Genomic DNA, 15726 nt, shown 5'->3' on the forward strand with positions numbered 1-15726 from the left:
GTAAGATTACAAACCCACGTTTTCACAATCCTAAATAAGGCACCAGCTTAGTTATGAATCGAGTTTAATATGCTGAAATTTCAATGATCAATCTTAAAATAAATTTCCAAATATAAACTGATTTATTTCTTTTATTTAAATTCTCCTTTTTTTATATATATATCACCGGTTGTCGTATGACTATTAAAAGATTACAATTAATGTTAGTCTGGTTGGGAATTTGGTTAGCTAGACTGGATACCTGGTGAAACAGTTGGTTAGTAACGCAAGGTTAACTTCCCCAGACAGCTCACAGCTTTTAAACCGCTTTTATTGTCCATCAGTACCGCTTTCATAGCGAATTAAAGTAACAACGTTACAGACGGCTCACAGCTTTAACCCGCTTTTATTGTCAATTAGCACCGCTTGCAGATCAGATTAAAGCAACAACATTACAACTCTTCAAAATCAAACATGCGCAAGAATTATTGTTGCTGTAACATTCCATTTCTTTGGCTCCGCTGACAACCGTACTGTGAACCTGTCGACTAGCCTAGACCTGGGGCTATGCAACAGATCAGCTTTCCACCACAGCCTACATTACAAACAATAATGTACCAGCCATGTAAACATCACTGCGTTCTGTTGCGTCCGTAAGTGTGTGAGACGACGCAGAGCACATCATTACGCCACGGGGCAGTGGCTACGCCCGGTATCGGTAGCTGCGACCTACTCCGGTTCGGACAGCCGCCTGTAATGGAAATACGCGTATTTGCAGAACCTAATGGGTGTTGATGCTCTAAGAAAAGTGAAACACACGACGGAAGTCTGAGACAACTGCAGATTTGCTTTAACTGACTAATTACTAAATCGTTTATCGACAAATGGGCCACAAAAGCTACAGCGAAATTTTCACGAATAGTTGTTTTCTTCGACAGAGGCATGGAAGTACTGGGCGGTCGGAAGTAAACTGCAGCTATTCACCGAGGTCCACTGTGGTCTGTAATTATCGTGAGGCAACGAAACTTGGTAGATAACATGCTAATGCGTTACAGCGAAACCAGTTTGCGCCGGAGGAAATTAGTTCCTACTTTGGACACCAGGTGTGAATCTATCGCTGTGCAACATCTCGCCGAAGTCTGCGGTGCTCATACTGAACAAATTGTGCAAGTGGCGGTTAGTAAGAAGATCAACATTCTGCCCTTCTCACTTGTTTCACCCTTCCTCCCCACGTTTCGTTCCATCACATACGGACACTTCTGTCAACGTCTTCCTTCCGTTCATAGCGCCACTTGGTGGCCAGAATGGGAAATAATTTCTTCGCAGTGCAAATCGGTTCCGCAAGGGCGCATCGGTGTACCAAGTTTCGCTACCATACAGTAGTAACAGTCCACACTGGGCCCGTGCGAGTTGCTCAGCTACGCATTATAAGCAGCCAGCGGTGCTCTCCCACGCAGGATACCCTCAGCCACGCGACAGGGCGGTCTCGCCACCTTCTCCACGCGAGTGACGTCCACCGCCGGCCCAAGTATCACGTGAGACACCGCACTATCAAATATTTTGCTGCCGGACAAGACACCGAAAGAATTAAAAGCACCTAGAAACGTGGTACCCATTCCTAAGTCACAAGTGATCTTACTCCGGTATCGTGGTTCAATCGATGTGTCTCAAAGCGCGGATTCCACACATTCGCGATTAAATGGCGACCTTTTTATGACACTGTTGTGGCCGTCGCTACTGTTCATCTGTCAACGTCACACTTCCCGACAATTCAGCATAAATAATCTCGCTACAAACGAGACGTTTTGGACACGTCTGTAATACGGTGCATCAATTGCGTTGCGTATTTTACGATGGAACAGTATAAATACGGAAACCACCGGACAGTTCAATGTCACCAAAGTGAAGGCCATTTCAAGCACCGATACTGGGTTACTTATTATTCATAAAATTTGCGCAACTTGTATCAAATCACCATGTCCCTCACGTCTGACCACAGTCACTTCTCCGTGACATCACGCGTCCTGCGCTGCGATTCGATGAGGGGACCAAACTGGACAGTCGCTGTGTTGATCTACCGGTATGTGAAGTTAAAATTAACAATTTATAGTTATGGTATTCAAATTTGCGTTTTATGACGATGTGCGGTCTAACTGATACACATTTTACGATGTGCCGTCTAACTGACACACATTTTCAGGACTCTTTGTCATGCCAAAGTGTCGGTAAATGCGACGTCAGGGGCTGCCCGTTACTCCAGGGCAGTGACTTACCGTCAATTATTTGTGAGGCTTCTGTAACAGTACGTGGCTAAACGAAGTGTTAACTACAGGTTTCAATCAAATATAATCAGCAAATGTCTCCACAAATGTTATAATCCTGGCGTGATTCACTCTTCTGACGGAAACTAGTAACAGAAATCTACCTCGATGCTCGCAATTATAGCACTCAAAATGAGAAATTGAGTCCAAATTCTGCTGTCGTGCGGTTCTAGGCGCTACAGTCTAGAATCGCGAGACAGCTACGGTCGCAGGTTCGAATCCTGCCTCGAGCATGGATGTGTGTGATGTAGTTCTAATTCCTAGGGGCCTGATGACCTCAGTAGTTGAGTCCCATAGTGCTCAGAGTCATTCGAACCATTTGATACGACTAATGCGCAAGGACGGTTGCGACAATTTTTCTACACGAGCTGCACAGAACACGACGCGTCTCAAAGATCGCTGATGCGTTGCTTTGTCAAGACACCACGCTCTCTTATCAGGCAAATATTAACACGAGAACTGCCAAACAAAGCGTTGTGTAGTGCAAAAAGAATTGTGGCGTGTGATCGCTTCCGTTTCATCGGCAAATCTCAACCGAGACGAGACGTCACAGAACAATAAAAAATAATACGAAGGGTTTATTTCACGAAGCACAAACATTAACACGAATTCTCCAGAATTCGCCAACTACTAACCAAATCTTCGCCTCAGTTTAACCAGGATGTTGCGGAAAGCAACAGATCGCTCGTGCATCACAACCTCAACTCCAGAGAATTGTAAAAATAGTGAAATGAACGCGAGTGCTGCGTTTGATCGCCGGAAGCACGTCGGCATGACGCCAAGTGTTGTGAATCGCGAGTGGATCACAGGATTCGGAATGCCCATGCACAAAACAACTTCCGACGTCTGATTACTTTGCAAATTGGTTCAAATGGCTCCGAGCACTATGGGACTTAACATCTTAGGTCATCAGTCCCCTAGACATCACACACATCCATGCCCGAGTCAGGATTCGAACCTGCGACCGTACCAGTCCCGCGGTTCCGGACTGCAGCGCCTAGAACCGCACGGCCACCGCAGCCGGCGATTACTTTGCAGACGACTTAACGTGTGTAATATATGACGTTAAGCACGTAAGCGAGAAAAGGTTTAGGAACGGTTTGAAAATATTCTTAACGTGTGTTCCAACTCGCGAAGTGCTCATTCTCAAGTACTTGTTGAATAACGTCCGCGTATTTCAGCCCTGTGCGTTACCTTACCTTACGTCCAGACACGCCAATTTTCCAACTGTGATACTTTCCTGACTGTATGCAAACCGTAATGGCAGATTATACCTCTGAATATTACGACAATATTTTAGATGTTTGAATTCGGCCAAATTAAGCGAAGTGCTGAAAAGCAAGTTGTCAATCTAAGCGAAGTGCTGAAAAGCAAGTTGTCAACCCTGCAAGCCGCCGCATAGGCGACCTGCAATCGCTCTCGGCTTGCGAGCTGGCGGTCCAGCATTACAGGCAGCCACGGCTGCTGGAATCTGGAATCGGTGGCGGAAGACGCCGTGTCGCAGTAAAATTCCCTCAGGCCGAAGTGCTGATTTTGATGGTTTTCTCATACCTGCGTCCTACGACCATTGGTTATTGCTTTGCAGTGACGTAATCAGGAACGCGTGGTTTTCGTTTTCAACAGCTGTGGTACGAGAATTCTGCAGGATTCGACACTGGAAGATCGAAACAGTACCCGGCCGAATGTAGCGGTATTTTCCGTTCGTTCCACGTTATTCTCGCTCGACTGAAAGAAGGCGATAAATAACGAGTAATAAATTACTAAACACTAGACACGCTGTTTCGACACACTATTCGCCATCCCTCTGTTCGTACCGATCCTAATTTTTTAACGTAAGAATGTATTAGACAGGAGCAGCTGTTGCTTGACGTTGCCCTGCCGTGAGTTACGGGACAAACCACACAGAAGCGTGCAGAACAACATCCGCCGCTTCCACATAATCCAGTAGAGCCCTGCTGCCCGCCTCACCTGTCTCCGGTGCTCTCGCCGACGTTGGACTGAGCCGCACGCCGCTACACGCCTGGCACACAACTGGGCCGCACAGACAGCCGGGGCGCGCGGCTGCCCCCACCCGGCGATGACGTCACGGTGCGGGGTTGCCAGGCAGGCGAGGGAACGGCTGCGGCAGGGCGGGCGAGGCGTCGACGTCGGTGTCGGCACCGCACTCCGCTGCTCGACTCGCTGCGGCTCACATCGCTACCGTCGCTCGCGCACGCCGACGCCACTAGCCCGACGCCACGGCTGGACGGAAGGGGAAGCAGGTTGCAGCCGCACTGGGAATTCTCATCCGTGCGATGGGGGACAACAGCTGCCGCCATCGGCAGCCAAAGCGCAGGCGCACTCAGCAGAAGAGCAAGATTCAGCAGTGCTACAAGTGCCAGCAGCTGGGCCATTAGAGGTGGCAAAAAAATAACGTAACTGATAGAAATAACCGGTTACTGAAAACTAACGGTTACTGCGATAACCGTTCCTCTGATACAGGCAGTTATTTCAATAACTGTCTAATGTCAACAGTGCCTCGCGCCATCTGTTGACCGAAGATCGTACTACGCTTTCTCGTCAACTCATCGGAGAACTGGCTAGGAACTAAGGAGAGGATAGACCATTTGGAAGGCGTTCTATAGGCCATGGGAATAACTGTGAGACTGCGCGCCATCTGTTGATAAGAACTGTGTACTATATCGTGCGCCTTCGTTACTTTTAGCACAAACAATTAAATAAGATTAATGTCCGAGCGGTGGCTGATAGGAGCTGCAGTACAGGCATTAACAAGTAAGGTCGTTCCCTTAAGCCACCGCCTCATATGTCAATTTAGCTTGGACGGGTTGTATAAAGAGAGGTACCATAAGGAATTCGAGCGACTATGGAAATAACTGTCAGAGATAGGTATTTTCCTCTGGCAGTTATCGTTATTGGCTCACAGTTCTCGCTCTCTGGCAGTTATCGGACTACCATGACAGGTAACCTGGAAGTTGGTAACGGAATAACTGTGTGTCTGTGTTCCTGACACAGTGACTCCAGTCTTAGACCCCGGTGATATTACAGAGGCGATAGTTACTGGAGCGAACAAATATTTACGTACTTCTTCGGAAATAGCCGCTGGCCGTCGCGAATGACAAATAACATGTCAGAACGTATAACATAATACAGTGGAATATAATAATTATTCTCATAATTTGTCAGGAGATTGTCAAAATATGTGAATATATCACAGTAACTGCTAATATTTACAGAATTGATACACTGTCAGAATAAAACACAGATACGCACTTTCAATAAATTTATCATACACAGAATACCCGATCTTGACTGTTGCAACCAAGTGCTGTCAAAACTGAAATATAGCAGAATTTTTACCTAAGTTGGTCTATCAGTCTCTGTTACGATATTCATCTACAGAGTAGAAGGAGCGGTCAATGGAAGCGTCTGATCCCACCCGTCTGCTTCGACGTAAAGGTGTTGTGGTGTGTGAATGTCATTACGGCACGGTGTTTATGAGTTGGTTTTTGTGTGTGTCGATCTAGGTTACAGTGCCGGAATTTGCTGGTGGTAATTATTATTTTTTTTTTCTAGCTGTGATGTTTTGTGTATTTATGAAGTATTGAATGTGATTTAATTTATGTAGGGATGATTGATTTGTGGACTTTTGGGATTGTGGTTTTATTTTTCGCAGTTGTAGGTGTTGGTTTTTTGGCATCAGTAACTGTGGTGGACCTATATAGGTCACCGGAAATGACTGATTCCCATTTTCATAGTTGTATGTGCTGATGTTTTAGTATCGTCATCTGAGGTTGACCTATGTAGGTCAAGGGAAATGTCCGATTCCAATTTTCGTACTTTTAGTTGTGGGTATTGGTGTTTTGGTATGGTCACCTATGGTTGACCTATATTGTTCAAGGGAAGTGTCCGATTCCTGCAGATTTTTGTTGGTGTAGCAGAATGCTGTATTTTTTTTTCTTTTTGTTCTTCATTTTGTGTTTTGGGATCATGGTGTGTTTTTTTTACTAGCTTGTCCTCACTCTAAAACCCCCAACTTTCCGCAGTTGTCCCGTTGGTTTGATTGCATTTTTGGTGGGAAATGTTATTGTATTATTTGTATGTATCTTCGTGTTTGTTGCCACGTGTATGTAGTAACGTCATAGACACACTTAAAATAGCTATTTCCGGCATATTGATGACGGTGGAATCACACTTCTGTATCAAATAGTCTTTCAAACACACTGTAAACCGTGCTTTATCTGAAACCAAGTTTTTAATGGTTGCTGACTTGCTGGCAGTTTATTGAAAATGCATGTTCCTGAATATTGGACCCCTTTTGGACCAAGGTAAGTGATTTTAGGTCTTTATGTAGATTGGTGTTCCCATTTCTAGTACTGATATTATGTATTAAGCTATTGGTTGGAAATAGTTGTAACAAATTTCATTAAGGAATAAATATGCTAGGAAGCAGTAGTTAGAATACAAAGTTCCTTGAACAGGTTCCTACATGATGTTCTTGAATTGATGTCACAAACGATTTTTATTACACGCTTTTACATGCGAAAAACTTTTGGTACGTTTGATAAGTTACCACAGAATATGCTCCCTTATGAAATAATGGAATGAAAAAATGTGGTATGCCCTTCCCAACTGAATTTATTATCGAGTTGTAGTCCCAGAAATGTAACACTGTCAACCTTTTCTATCTGCATGTCTTCATATGTTATAAACATGCTGTAGCTGGAGAAATCGAGCAGTTTGCAAATCTGACATAAAACTTGGATTAGCGTACTCACACTTTCCCCAATAGGACTAGCTTTTACACCACAAGAGTAAACGAATCTGTCACATTACGCATATTTTTTGTTGTATTACAAGGCTGTACACTTTATTCTATTATGTGAGCAGCACAAGAAATTAAGCTTCGAATTTAACCTACAGTACTCAGTTTACATATTACTTGTTAACATTTTACTTAAACAGTGCTCTGGCGAAGTTCCGCGTACTTTCTGTCGCAGCTGCGAAGATAATATTTCTAATAGCGACCGATAACCTACAAACATATAATCTGAAACACTAATAATCGTTCTAACATCAACTAAAATGTACCCGGAGCTAATAAGCTGAGGTTATGACACGATTCGTACGACATTCCTGCTATTTCACACTACTCGCAGTTATACTGATAACTAAACTGATGGATTCCAACTATGTCGTTATTTAACTCTAGCTCCTCAGAGTACTCGGTATTCGCTAGCGAAAAATAACCGTTAACAATAACGGTTATCAAAGAATAACTGGAACTGTGATAACGGTTACTCCAGAATAACCGTTTGGCCCACCTCTATGGGCCATACTGCGCGTGACTGCGAGAACGCCGTCGCGTGGTCGAAGTGCGCGGCGGCTGGCGACACGCGCAGCTGCACGAAGCCTCGCGGGGCGGCCAGCAGCTGCGCGGACTGCGGCGGTCCACACGCCGCCAACTCGCGTAGCTGCAGCTGCCTCAGGGAGTCAACGCCGTCAGCCCGCCGCACCACGCGCTGCGGCGGTGTCCAGCGCCACGGCGGCCGCCCTGCGCCCCCGCTCCGGCGACGGGTGCGAGCCGCGCCGCCACGAAGCAGAAGCCGCCACTGACGACGCCACGGCCGGCCTCCGAGTCCCCTTTGCGGCAGAACCGGCCGCGGTCAGAGGAGAACTTGTCGAAGTTCATCGGCAGCTCCAGCAGCTGCGCGAGGAGCTGCGGGGTCTGAACAAGAATATGGTTCCCGCGCCCGCCTCCCCCCCCCCCTTGCGTTGCGCCCGGTGGGAGTGGACGCCGTCACGCAGGCGGACCTGCCGTCGCAGAAGGACGTGGCCACTCAAACGGACGTCGCCCCGGAACCTGCAGCAATGCAGGAGGCCGGGGAGACGCCCACGGACGTGGCACCGTCCTCCCCTTCCCCAGCGCCAGGCGGGAAGGCAGCACAGAGGGGGAAGCAAGAAGAGGACGGCAATCTCCGCACCGACATCGTACCCTTCCCGGACAGCACGAACGTGCTGAAGAAGATTGCCACCGTGGTACGGGATGGGCGCTTCGACGCCCAAAAGAACCCGTACCTCTTCGCCCAGGCGGAAGTGGTACGGAAGCCGTCGCTCCCGCACAGGCTGTTTCAGATACGTGGCGGGCATCGGGCAATTCTGCTCGAGTTCGTCACGAAGAAAGATCTCAACACCATCAACGCGAACCCAGTCTTCACGCCGCGCGACTGGGGATACATCCTAGAGGACGCAGTCGTGCGGCTGAGGAACGAGGTTCGCGACGGCACGAGGAAGCTGTCTGCAGACCTGCAGACAGCGCTGCAGAACGTCTCTCGCGAGACAAAGAAGACCTAAAACATCCAAGTCCACTAGTATGCCTGCCTGCGTGCTAGTAGCCAGGACAGGACAGACACCGGACAACCAGAGGACAAACCGTACAGTGAGGCCACATCACCAACGCCTCACCAGGAACAGGAGCAACGACGGTAATAAGTCTAAACTCCTACACCTCGGCCCAAGGCCAAGGCCCGTTTGTAAAGCGCAAAGCGTTAGCCGTCGCCACTGCCGGGCCGCCTGCCTGCCTGCTTCCCCGCCACAGTCCGCTTATCTCGTACCGCGCTATGCGGCTGCTGACGCAAACCCCGACCACCTGGGGCTCCCGAAACCGGATTTCGTAAAGCGATTTCCCAACACCACTACTGGGCGGTCATGTAAAGACTTGAAAATCAGTTCTGCAAAACCACTTCTAGTTGCCAGTTTTCCAATTCCGCAATCGATTTTCGCTCCGATGTAAAAGCAACCGATCCTGAAATGTGCTTGCGCTCTCAGCATTCGCGTTATTTTTAAAAATTTTCGGGTAATGTGGATAGAGTGGCTTTTTGTACTGTGAAGGGTGAGTGTAAATTTTAAACTATTTACAACTCGTCTGATTGAACAGAAATAGCGATTGTGCTGACTAAATCAGAAAGTGTAACAGCTCTTTTCCACGCGCCAGCAAACGCGCTTCAGACCTTAATATGTGAACAAGACAGCAAAAAACAGTTTTCTTCTTTCAGAAGATGTGCCTCACGTAAACGTAGTGACGGGTGCCGTTTTAAGTCGCGTACGCACTAGGACGCAGGCTGGGGTGACTTAAGCAGTCCCTTTTTTAACGAGGCCGCCCTTTTTCTCGTTCTGCGTCCCGTTGTCCAGCAGAATATTCAACGGGTTACCAAATACCCCGTTCCTTCGACATCAGGAGTAACCATTCTTTTTGCTTCATTTTGTGTTTTGTATTTATTTTAACATCAATTTAGCATCACAGACATGGTTTTTTAACATTTTAATGAGTCTTGGAACGAAGAAGCTGCATTTTGGTCACCGCATGAGGAGAGGTCCAAACAGTAGATTTTCCGTCATCGTGCTCACTGCTAGTGGCGTATGAATCACCTTGGCGGCTTTATCGATTATTTGCTGCTGCAGAAATGGACAGATGTAACAAGTTTTCGTTGAAAGAACGTTATAGGGCTATCAATGTTCAATTGTATTTGTAGTTACGAATTAGTTATTCGCTGTTTGTGACAAATTTGTAGTAGATGCAACCGGCACGATGTCCTCGCAGTTTTACAGACAACAATGAGAAGTAGACAACAGTTGAAACAATGGGTTCGGGCTCTGAGCACTATGGGACTTAACATCTATGGTCATCAGTCCCCTAGAACTTAGAACTACTTAAACCTAACTAACCTAAGGACAGCACACAACACCCAGCCATCACGAGGCAGAGAAAATCCCTGACCCCGCCGGGAATCGAACCCGGGAACCCGGGCGTGGGAAGCGAGAACACTACCGCACGACCACGAGATGTGGGCAAGGGGTTCGGAGAGCTCGCCTTAGTGCGTTCCATTGTTGTGTGCTGCATGTGTGAAACTAACTCGTGCCCGTTAATACGAGGGAAAGAAAGTGTTCTTCCTCTAAAACCATGAAGGAAGAGTCCCCTTTCTTTAAGGAAAGCACGACTATACGAGGGTAGAATGTGCGCCGTGTCGTTTGGTATTTTCCACTGAACATTGGGGACGTGTCGACAAAACGCGGCACACAAAGTTTCTGCAAGAATTTCTAGCAGCATAACTTTCTTTGTAACTACGCATAAACTACAAACAGAGGAACAGAAAAGTGCCGCTACGGAAGAAGTGCTGTTTGGGTTCCATACCGCTAAACACGGTCGTTCTTTCCGTTCTACGGCCTTCATGGCTCTTCTTATCAGAGACGAATTTGAGAACAACTACACAAAATGCGAGTCGATCTTCATGAACATTTTATAGCCATACAAATTGCGAGAAGTTCACGCAGAATTTGAGTTCAAATGTTCAAATGTGTGTTAAATCTTACGGGACTTAACTGCTAAGGTCATCAGTCCCTAATATTAGACACTACTTAACCTAAATTATCCTAAGGACAAACACACACACCTATGTCCAAGGGAGGACTCGAACCTCCTGCGGGACCAGCCGCACAGTCCGTGACTGCAGCGCCTGAGACCGCTCGACTAATCCCGCGCCAGAATTTGAGGATGCTTATAGTACGTCTGTGTGAGTAATAGCTGAGGCATCAAATCACAAAATCTTGAAGCTGGTGACAATCCTAACTAGATAATTCATTCATACAAAAGTTGTTCAATCCAACGTAATACATCTTCAGAACGTTAGTCGAGAAATGGCGGAATTATTAGCTAGCTTGAGTCAGGATATTTTAAAAAAGAAAAATGTGCTTGACAAGATTGTCACATTTTGTACAGATGACTGTAATACCAAATTTGGTGAATACAAGAGGGCAGGAATAAACAATGGTTATTCCAAACTTAACAGTGTTCTTGAGATTACCTTTCAAGGCATTGGTTGTGCAGTCCATGTGGTACAAGTGGAGATCAAATGCAGAAATTCTTCCCATTAACATAGAAAAAGTAATGAATTAAATTTTTCAGTATTTTGACATTTACATTCGGTGTGTGTATGGGGACTCAAATCATTCCGTGATTTCGCTGATACAGAATACAAACAAGTTCTAGGTAGTATTAACACTAGATGGTTGTCATTGTTGCCGGGTGTTACAAGAGTTATGATATGCATGAACCTTTTAAGTCTTATTTTCTGTCTCAAGATAGGTGTCCCAATTTGCTGAAACAGTTTGAGAACCCACAGACACGTCTTTGGCTTTATTTGACACAAAGCTAATGAAAATGTTTTCAAAAATTGGAAAGAACCACAGTTCCGCAATCAGCTGAAGAGTTGGAGCAGTCAATTGTAATTAACTTGAAAAAGAAAGGCATTTTCAGTCTGGTATGGAACAGCTGACAGTTTATTTTATGACACTTTCGCGACTTGTTTAGAAAAGTCAACTTCTCCATTTCTACCCCTGAAATCATTTCATTGGTAACACTGAAAATTTCCGTTTCTTGGGCTTAACTTTTAAATTGTATGATAAATCTTGAGACAGTTAACTGATGTGCAACATTTCAGATGAGATTGGATGCGTGAACAAGATTGTATCTCAGAAACATGAGGAATGGGAAGAAAACTAATTTGGAAACAAGTAAGTCATGGTGTGATGGATTCCATACACTTCAAATCACAGGTACTTCATGTAGAAATATAGAGACACATGAGAGTTTTGCTCTTGCTTCACCAGGCACAAATGCTGTTGTGGAAAGTGTGTTTTCAACTGTGAATTCCATTTGGATAGATAAGAAAAACCGTTTTACCACTAAACTGTTGCAGCAGTTTGAATAGTTAAGACTCATTATGCAGATTTTATCTGCAACGAGTTCTGCAATCTGCTATTAACCAAGTCAAAGCTTTTGAAAGATATTAGGTCTTCTGATAAGCACAAACTTAGTTCAGATGGTTCAAATGGCTCTGAGCACTATGGAACTTAACGTCTGAGGTCATCAGTCGCCTAGACTTAGAACTAAGTACACCCAACTAACCTAAGGACATCACACACACACCCATGCCCGAGGCAGGATTCGAACCTGCGACCGTAGCAGCAGCGCGGTTCCGTACTGAAGCGCCTAGAACCGCTCGGCCACAGCGGCTGGCACAATGTTAGTAGCAGTGTTCGTGATACAGTAGGTAAACGGTTTACATATTTTTGATATCTACATTTGAATCCATTTGTTAGAAAACGTTTAATCAGTTTCTGAGTATTTAGCATTGTAATCAGTTCTTGGAAAAACAATGATGTGTCATAGGATGCTCTGCCATTATAAGCCTGTTTCGAAGTGTCTTGTTAAATTATGAGCCTTTTCGTGTGTATAAACTTTAGCTTTTATTTATTTTAGTAAAGCGATTCAGCCATATATGCAGAATATTTTCTTTTTGCCTGGTGTCACGATTTGTTCCGTTTTTTTTTTTACCCCAGTTTTTCGCAAATGTCCCGTTTTCTCACTTGGAAAATCTGGTCACCCTAGCCGAGGCCAACGAATGGCAGCAACCGCTCCGTTGTCCGACGAAGCGGCTGGCCTCGGTTGCGATTCGGTCTACGTTTGGTTGGCGCTGGGATCCCACAGCTAGTGGTCACGCCTGTTCGCGTTCGTGGGTTCAGTAGCGATTAGTTGTGTCTCTGGAACGGGTGTGTATTTAAGTTTTTGAAGGTAGCCACAGGTCGCACTGAGTAAGTTTAATTGCCTGGTCTCGTTCTTTAATTCAACAAGAGCGCCATCAGTAACTCTGGATTTTATAGTTCAAGTACGGTATTTGGCCGTTATACTACGTTCATCGTAAGAATAAACCTGATGTAGTCGTTACGCCATGTATTATTCCGTTTTTCCTGGAATCTCATCGAGTCGCGTTTCACATGGAGCGAAAGCCGAGCTGACTGGAGTACAAAAGAAATGGTTCAAATGGCTCTGAGCACTATGGGACTTAACTTCTGAGGTCATCAGTCCCCTAGAACTTAGAACTACTTAAACCTAACTAACCTAAGGACATCACAAACATCCATGCCAGAGGCAGGATTCGAACCTGCGACCGTAGCGGTCGCGCGGAACCAGACTGTAGCGCCTAGAACCGCTCGGCCACTCCGGCCGGCGACTGGAGTAGAGTCAAGTACGATGATAAGGATACGTTTTGCGCTGTGCGTTACGCGTACGTCGACTGAGCGACAGAACGGGACAACAGCTTTACCACCGCGTTTAACTTTGACAGCACTAACCTGCACTGATTTGAACGTTGCAGTTAAATCGTGAGAAGGGACGAGCACACAAATAATGTAGCTTCGAATGTCATTTAATTTTTAAAGAGAATGAAATACTGTTTAGCTACAGTCCAGCAATACCGCATGTTTCTTAGGGGACCAGACAGAAAGCATAACACGCGCTCGTTCTTAGCTAACATAGTGTTGTAATTAAAAACACGAGTGATGGAAATTCCTAACTTGAACGCAGGGTACTCGATCTGCGTGAGATATGTGTGACGCAAAAGTGTATTCTAAGGATTTCACCATACAGTCAAATACTGAAGCCACGGAACGTATTACTTACAGTCAGTCGCCTGGTGTTCTCTCAATTCCTCCCGTATACGAATCCGAGAAAGGCATTTCAATACTGGGCCTGTCATCAACCACGTTGGTAACGACTCGATCAACAACAGAACTCACATCCTGTCACAAGCGCGACAGCGAGCGCAAGTGGAGATTGCAAAATTCGTAATTTACCTGCAGCAGTACCTGCAACACAAGCGCCATTGTCTCACACTGCTACGCACACTTGTAACAACACACCGATGTCTCGTAATGCCGCATGTTTAACATCCATCTCCGCCGGTGAAGGGTTGCTTCGAAATGGGCAGTTTGCCACGTATTCGTCAGACGGAAAGCGGATGAACCAGGTGGTTTTTATCAGTGCGTTCCACAACGGGATGGAGGCTCAAAAGATAAGATTTGTTGTTGGTTACACCCAAGGTGGCGTTCTTCTGTGGGCCACTGAAATGGCGGAACGTTGTCACAGTTACGAGCAATCTGAACGCGCTTGTGTAAGTACTGGTTGGAAGCCGTTCAAGAAAGATTAAGTCGAAGTCTTTAAACCGACTGCATTTAGTGGCAAGCTTGAAAGCTTGCAGGGTTATTTCGAAGAGTATTTAAGTAAGACCACATGTTGGACAATTCCCATATCACAGGTGAATGTATTGAAGATATTGAAGAGCCAGCTTCCGCCACACGTAAGGGAAAAACCACATCAGAACACAACACGATACTGAGCACTTTTTGTCAGTTTTGGATTCCATCGACCTGATTTATGAAGAGGCGCCACGGCAACATAAAGCAGTAGATAAAGAAACACCTCAACCCGTCTTTGGAAACTAACCTATAAATAATAATGTTACTACGCAACAAGTACGGCAACCATAACAAAAAGGGAATGGATTTGGTAATGAAAATGGGAAAAACAAAAGATTTAGGCGGGGTTGTCAGAACAATAGGAACAATTACAACGGGCAAGCGAACTACGGTCCGCCAGTACAAGGCTATGTTCCGTCAGTGAAGTGAAGAGCGAGCGAGCGAGTCCCCACTGTGCCCACCCAGCTGCCTCACGAGGCGCTCCTACAGGCTGTAGTGCCGGCCCTGCCGCGGCGCGCGCTTTGTACCTGTGGCGACGCCGTCTGCAGATACGTCCCGGCAGCGTTTATTTTCAGATAAATAATGAATACAAAAGACGATAGCTTCTTCCGGAACACGATATTATAGAGTAAGTAATATTAACATCAGAACGGAAGTCAGGATTCTGATACAAACGCAGAACCGAATGCCTGTTCATGTGAACGTATCCTCCCTCTACTGCTATTCGTAAAACGAACCCAGTATAGTGCAATCAATCTGTAGAATTTAAGGCTTGTTCTTATTTCGTGTTTCTACTAAATGCTAGAAATTTTCTTTGAAGGGTTCCGCCGAATCTTGACAATTCTGGCAACACGAAGAGTGTTTAAATAGTAAGGAGAAATTTATAATTCCGCTTGTTGTATTAGTCCTATTTGCTCTACATCTTTTGTCACTGTCTTCGTAAACATGTCTGAAAAGTAGGTGTATAATGTTATGCATATTGGGTATTTATTCTATTGTCAGCTGTCAAAAAGGTTACATGTATTTTGGTAGTATCAAGGATTATTTGTTTTGTATATAAATAGATTAGAGAATCTATATTAAATTTTGTTATAAGAATGGAATAAAGTGTATCAAATTTTTAGTATATTGCCAACAGGCCTTAAAAGACAGCGGATTTACTAGCATGGATGAGATTAAAAATACACAGTTAGGAGACCTATAAACTATCCCGAAGAAACCGTTCCAAATGTGTTTCGGTAATTGGAAAAATCACTGGCATAAGTGTAGAGTATCTATTGGGGAATATGTTGAAGAGGTTAACATTGCTGTAGATTAACAAATAAAGTTCTTACCA

The 15726-nt window shown here is 45.3% G+C and overlaps 1 protein-coding gene across 1 annotated transcript in view; it reads right to left on the reverse strand.

The window, feature by feature from the left end:
• The window catches only part of LOC126108140 (poly [ADP-ribose] polymerase tankyrase-1-like), a 58523-nt gene extending 54200 nt beyond the window's left edge, over positions 1-4323 (reverse strand). Inside the window, exon 1 of the mRNA XM_049913386.1 lies at positions 4269-4323. The gene's annotated coding sequence lies outside the window, so the exon portion shown is untranslated. The remainder of the gene's footprint in view (positions 1-4268) is intronic.
• Between the last annotated feature and the right edge of the window lie 11403 nt (positions 4324-15726).

This window comes from Schistocerca cancellata, chromosome 11 (genome assembly GCF_023864275.1).
Source record: "Schistocerca cancellata isolate TAMUIC-IGC-003103 chromosome 11, iqSchCanc2.1, whole genome shotgun sequence".
Classification (NCBI taxonomy): domain Eukaryota; kingdom Metazoa; phylum Arthropoda; class Insecta; order Orthoptera; family Acrididae; genus Schistocerca; species Schistocerca cancellata.